The 6000-nt window shown below is 48.6% G+C and overlaps 1 protein-coding gene across 1 annotated transcript in view; it reads left to right on the top strand.

Annotated features, from left to right (window-relative positions):
* Positions 1 to 268: 268 nt before the first annotated feature.
* WASF2 (WASP family member 2) overlaps positions 269 to 6000 on the top strand; it is a 29125-nt gene continuing 23393 nt past the window's right edge. The window contains exon 1 of the mRNA XM_076357112.1: positions 269 to 344. The gene's annotated coding sequence lies outside the window, so the exon portion shown is untranslated. The remainder of the gene's footprint in view (positions 345 to 6000) is intronic.

Genomic DNA, 6000 nt, shown 5'->3' with positions numbered 1-6000 from the left:
AATCTGTCCCGAAGCTGCGCGGGGATCCCCCCGTCTAGGCCCCCCGATGGTACGTTCCTCTCTGTTTACTCTCTTTGCGCGGCCGGCTTGGGTGGGGTTCTTCTGCTGCTCCAGTTTCGTACGCAAGTGGAGTAGGGCGGCTTTGATAGACATCAAGGAGAAGCCAATAGCGTGGCAGTATCATTGGCCGACGAGCCAATGGCGCAGCGGACCGGCGGCCGGGAGGAGGCGGGGCGAGGCTCAGTCAGGGCAGGGAGGGGGAGCTGTGGAATGGCGGACGGCCGGGCTGGCCCGCCCTGGTGGTAGCGAGCCGAGGGGGCCGGAGGGGACAGCCGCGGAGAGGGGTGAGTACGAGAGGGGCGAGCGGCGACTCCGCGGGTCTCCCAGGCCGTCTCTTCCCGGGGGAGGGAGGCGGAGGCGCTGGGGTGGGCCGCTAGGCCCTTGCCAAATAGTGAGCTGTGGGGCTGAGCCGGGCACTGTTTCCTGCCACATAGTGAGTCCCAGGCTGGTGTGGGCCCTGGTGCCCCCGGGCTGGGGGGTTTGGGGCGAGCCTGGCCCCGGCCTGGGGACGGGGAGAAGGAAGAGGCTTCATCCCTGGGCTGACATTTGCCCAGCCCCTCCCAGGGGCCACGGCTCAGTGCAGGGTGTGTGCCCTAGGCCGTGGCTGGGCTGGCTGGAGGGGCTGGGTGTAGGGAGAGGGCTGGCCTGTCCGGGGACGGGCCGGGGCCCTGTGTTGGGTTAAGGAAACGCCGGTCTGCTAGGCTCTCCCGAGGCCTCGCCAGTGTCTGCTGTCCTGGGGCCGTTACAGAGGTCTGACTTAGTGGGGAATGGCTTGGGGGAGCTGGGGAGAAGGGGGGGGGGGGTGCTGCAGGGTCCCCTCTAAGGGAGAGGCAGTGGTGCTGTGCTGAGGGAGGGGGGTCCCTCCCTCTCCAGGCTGGTTGCAGCCTTTGCTGTCTGGGTTTGACATCAGTGCTTGTGCAAATGTGTGCGTGTCTGTGTACAAAGTCTGCCTGTCTGGGTGTGAGCTGGCTGCCCTTGTTGGTGCAAGTTCTGGTGATTGCGCCCATGCAGTGTTGCTGTGAAAGCGACTGCTCCCTCTTGGCTGTCCTGCCCCACAAGTGGGTGCACCCTTCAGTATGCCTGGCTACACTTTAAGGATGTGTGTAAGCCCCTTGACCGTTAACTATGGGCACACAAAATGTAAAACTGCTTGGGGTGAGACTATGTGGGTGCTGTGGCATGGTTTGGAAAATGTTTTTCCCAATATTAAATCCCTAGGCGCTCTCTGAAAGAAAGCTTTGAAGGGCGTAACGGGATACGGTCGGGTAGTTTGGTCAAATGCACTGACCTGCCAGTGACCTCAGACCATATTTCTTCCAGAGAAGAAGTAAGTTGTTAGGGAATGTCCTTGGGGTTGTACTTCCCCAGCATTTAGGTTTGTGTTGGGGTTATGCCTTTGGGATACGAATAGCATATGTCCTTTGGGGAAAGGTAAGAGATTGCAGCTCCTCCCTGTTAGCTCTCATTTGACCTCAAGGACCTTCCCATGTTAGGGTATCTTCCCCCCCCCCCCGCCAAAAGTTTCACATTTGGCATTACTGTTTTACTTTTCATTAGTAGCAACAGCAGAATTGGGCACCTCTACATAAATCAGACCGCTGGTGGGACTGCATGATGTGTTAAAGCCAGGACTAGGCCTGTTCAGTAAGATAGCAGAAAATACTGAAAGTCTAAGTCTTTCAGCACTACAGATGTTAGTGGACATGAAATGATACCAATAGTGCTAAAAAAACCTTTATTAAGTACACTTGCTGCAGATGGGGTCGTAATTGATCGAGCCCTCTGTAACCCTCATGCTTGCGTGTCCTTCCCAAAGACTTGTGAGATGGAAAAGTTGAAAGTAAAAGATGTGAGAAGCCAGCCGGGTGTGTGTGCGCGTGCTTCCCTGTGACAAAGCTGGTGCAAAATGTTGCTTTACGGGAAGTACTAAAGTCTGTATGCTTGGTCACATGAGGAAGGGGAATAGTTACGTTTTCCACCCGGTTTAAACATCTGCAGAATCAGTTGCTACTAAATGCTGCAGGAATTTAAAATGCTGCGTTGCGACACTTTTCATTCCGATTTGCCCCTTATTGACCTTGAGTGGGTTTTCGTCATAGAAACCGATACAGAGTTTAATCCAAAACTTAGTGAAAAACAAACCAAAGCTAACATCTACCCACTGAAAACACAGACAGCATGTTGATAGAGTGACTTTGAAAATCCACTTGTATTCACAGCCAAGGACAAGCTTTATCCAGGAAGTGGGGTGGAGCAGGCCAGGCACTCCAATTCTGTGCTTTTTTTGCTTTCTTTTAAGGATTGTGCTTGAAAACATAAAGTTTGAATGAGAGAGCTTGACCCAAGCTTGAGAGGCCTGCCTAGTTCTGATCTTTGGTCAAGCTACAGTTGTCAATATTGTCCCTGGGCGGGTTGGTGACGGTGGGGATCAAACCCAGGACTTCTGCCTTCCAAAGCATCGATTTCTGCTTGGTTAAAAGCCTCGTTCTGTTTGGGGTGAGGAGCAGGTTTATCAGCTCCCTGTGTAGCCCAGTTGAAACAGGGTGAAGCCTTGCTGTACTGAGTAAGTATGGGTTGTAAGAGGATAAACTTCCAGGGGTGAACTGAATGTAAACTTTTCCCTAAACTGCGTATCTTCACTGCTTTTAAAAAGAAATGTGATATTTTTTTATCTGTCTGGTAACAAGTTCAAACAGTAAATGCCCCAAATTCCACTTTTTTTATTCAAAAAAACCCCAAACAACAAACAACCTTCTGATGGCTGGTGCCTGTCAGGCTCCTTCCTCTTCACAGCTGTGAAGATAAATCCTTTCCAAGCTGTCTGCTGCTGATCAGGTTTTTCCAAGCCACTGCACGGTGACGTTAGCGAGACCCCTGCTTCATTTCACCATTCCCACAGCCCTGTCCCCCAGCCCCGCAAAAAAAAACCCAACCCACCAGCGGTGCAGCAGTGCGATGCCACTGCCCGATCTCTGGCTGCGGGCTCACCCCCGTTCCTCACTTTAGCTTCTCTCTGGTCTACGTTCCTAACAAATCTTTCAAGCTCTGGTTTTACAAAACTGTGCTGGGGGGGTGGGGAGGAGGATGCAAGCTAAGGCTGCGAGGAGGGGGGGAAAAAAAGAAATACGGTGTGTTTCTGGCTACTTTATTTCATACAAGACTTATTTGAAATGCGGTGTAGTGAAGTGAGTGTCTTACTGAAGAAGGGTAGAGGCTGGAACTGCAGTCCTCGTGTCTTTAGAGATATCACTGCTGGGGTTTGAAGTAATGAGTTAATAGTAAAGTTCTTCTAAGCAGAGTATAAAACTGGTTTCCCTATGAATAATGTGACACACCGAACAGAAATGGTGTATTTTTAAGTCACAGTTCAGAAGGTATTTGTGAGCAGTGATTCATTAAAAAGAATACAACCTTTATGATAACTACCAACCCAGTTTCTCAGCATGTTTTGAATATATCTCGTTCTTCAGGGCTGGTCTAGGAAAAGTTGATTTCATTCACAAAGCTTAGATAATCACGTAGTGTGGGTGGAGGGGTTAAAACTTCAGTGATTGCCTCATATGCATATAGTTACAGCTGCAAATCCATCTCCTGGTTTTTTTTTCTATTATTTTTTTTGCGGTGATAGAAGAACAAAGAAGGTTGTTAGGATTAATGTTTCCACAAAATCAGGTTCGTTTTCTTTGACAGACTTTAATAAGGAAGATTTCAAGAAGTGTAAGACTTGGCTTTAATCCTTCTAGATAGTTTCTCTCTGTGGGCTTTCTGGACTCAAATGTTTAATAACTTTACATGTAAGGTTTCTGTTTTGTCTCTGCTAGGTTTGATGATGATAGTTATCCATTGGTCGTTCAGCTGAGCAAAATACTCGTGCTGCGTGTGCTGCACGAGTCAGTCACAAACCAGGAAAAGGGTTGAATAGCAATTGTGTTTGCATGTGTTGTGTATGAAGTTCCCGCTGTCCCCATACAGAATGGGACACCAGCACCTGGCAAAACCACGCACCGCCGAAAGCTTCTTCTGAGGGTTAAAATAGCCAGAACAGCCCACAGTCTGATGGCTCAGCGCTGGGCTTGCTCCTTTATATAGTTTCTAAAGTAATGCTGCGCAAAATGCACAGGAGGCAAACCAAAAGTGACACTTTCACCCTGCAGAAATCTAGGAAAGCAAAATGCAACTATTTTCCCAGCCTGTCTTACGGTGTGTTACTGTTTTCAGCAGCGCTCTTGCGCCTGATGGGATCTGTAGTAAGAAATTGTGTATTTGAGTACTTATTCTCGCTGTGCAAGGCTAGATATTTGTGAGATCGGGGCCTTAGCTACTGCAGATTAACACTTATTTAAATATTTTAGGTATTTATAAACACTGGATTTAAAAAAAGGCATGTGGAAATGGCTTCTGGGTAATAAGCAAATGGCTGCTCAGAACAGAACCACCCCGGTGACATTTACTTCCTTTGTATTTTTGCAACTCTGTGTAATAAAAAGACCGTGTGTTTTCTTTTTGAGGAGGGGAGGCTACCGGTGCTGCCGATCAGGCTTCACTGCAAAGGGCGTGCTTGCTAACAGGAGCTTCTCCAGAAGGTCGTCACATTCAGGCCTGATTCTGGTTTATATAAGATTTGTTTTTTCTATCTGAAGGTCTGCAGGATTTTTTTTTTCCCTCCCTGCCTGGGAGGCAGTGGGGGGGGAGGTCCCCTCCCAGAAGAACTGAAATGTGAACTTCCACGTTATTTTGTTGAGCAAGCAGCACAGCGGCAGTGCAAAGCGTTAATCACATTCTCCATCCCGAGCTCGCTTTCGCTGCAGTAATGGGCCTGGGAAATAGTTCCTCTAGATCCTACCCTAATTCTTGAAATAGCAGTAAAGCTTTCTGGTATTATGTTGCTACTGGAGAAGTGGCAGAGCGCAGACATATCTCAAGTATGCATCTGCCAGGGGCTTTGATGAAGAAAATTTAAAGGACCAGGAATCTCAATTGGTCTCTCACAAATGGGGTCAGTGGCGACCCGCTCTGTTCCTTCGATGCCTTCTGTGTCGTCTCCTCTTACAGGGCAGTATCCCAGACCTGTTTTGGGGAGAAGTGGTGGTTTAAAGGTTGCTGTGATGCCAAGAGAGGAAGAAGGGAGACGCCTGTGAAGCAGCAGCAGTTAGCATTTGTTCTTGAGGGCTTAAATTTCTGCATGGGAGGCTGTTGCTGTGGCACCGCTTCAGAGGAGCTGCTCTGAGATCGCTGGTGACCTATTGTCTTGGAGGCTTTGATTCTCCTGTGTTACTGTTGGAAGTGGTGCACAGTCGAGAACGGGACGGACAACACGCAAAGAGCTGTCCACTAAAAATAATTTGTTCTTACTGCTGCCGTAAATCAAACCATGAGTTTATTGTTTTGGTTTGTGCTGAAAGTGCTCAATAAGAATTGAGAGCTTCTCTTGTGTTGTCTGATGCAGCCAGATAACCTTCTTCTCGGAAGGTGCTTGTTTAATATGAATGGTGATGCATTTATTTGAACAACTCCTTTACGAAGCAAAGACACACATAGATTTGAGATTAAAATCTCCTAATTGTAAAGAGAAGGACATAAAACAAGGCGTCTTTTCACCTAGCGTATGATAAATGTGGGGCTGGCTGCTCTGGGATTTCACGGATGCTGACTGTTTAGATGAGTTCAGAAGCTGATGAGACCAGTTTATGGAAGTGAAATCCATAAAGGACAATTAAATGATAGTGTTTGTTTCCGTGTGGTCTTGAGGTGCGGTGGGATGCTGCAACGTGGAAGGGGACAGCAGGGAGAACTGTTGCTCTGTGCCTGCCTTGTTCTCGTGCTCTTTTCTTTATGCATCTGAAACCTGGCCACCGATGAACAGAGGATGCTGGTTTGTCTGGAGGCTGGATGACCTAGCATGGCTATTCTTAAGTCCTGTGGCTTAGGGTTCCTTGTCTT

The sequence above is a fragment of the Aptenodytes patagonicus genome, chromosome 21 (genome assembly GCF_965638725.1).
Source record: "Aptenodytes patagonicus chromosome 21, bAptPat1.pri.cur, whole genome shotgun sequence".
Classification (NCBI taxonomy): domain Eukaryota; kingdom Metazoa; phylum Chordata; class Aves; order Sphenisciformes; family Spheniscidae; genus Aptenodytes; species Aptenodytes patagonicus.
The sequence above is the reverse complement of the archived record's forward strand: the minus strand, read 5'-3'. Positions and strand labels throughout refer to the sequence as shown.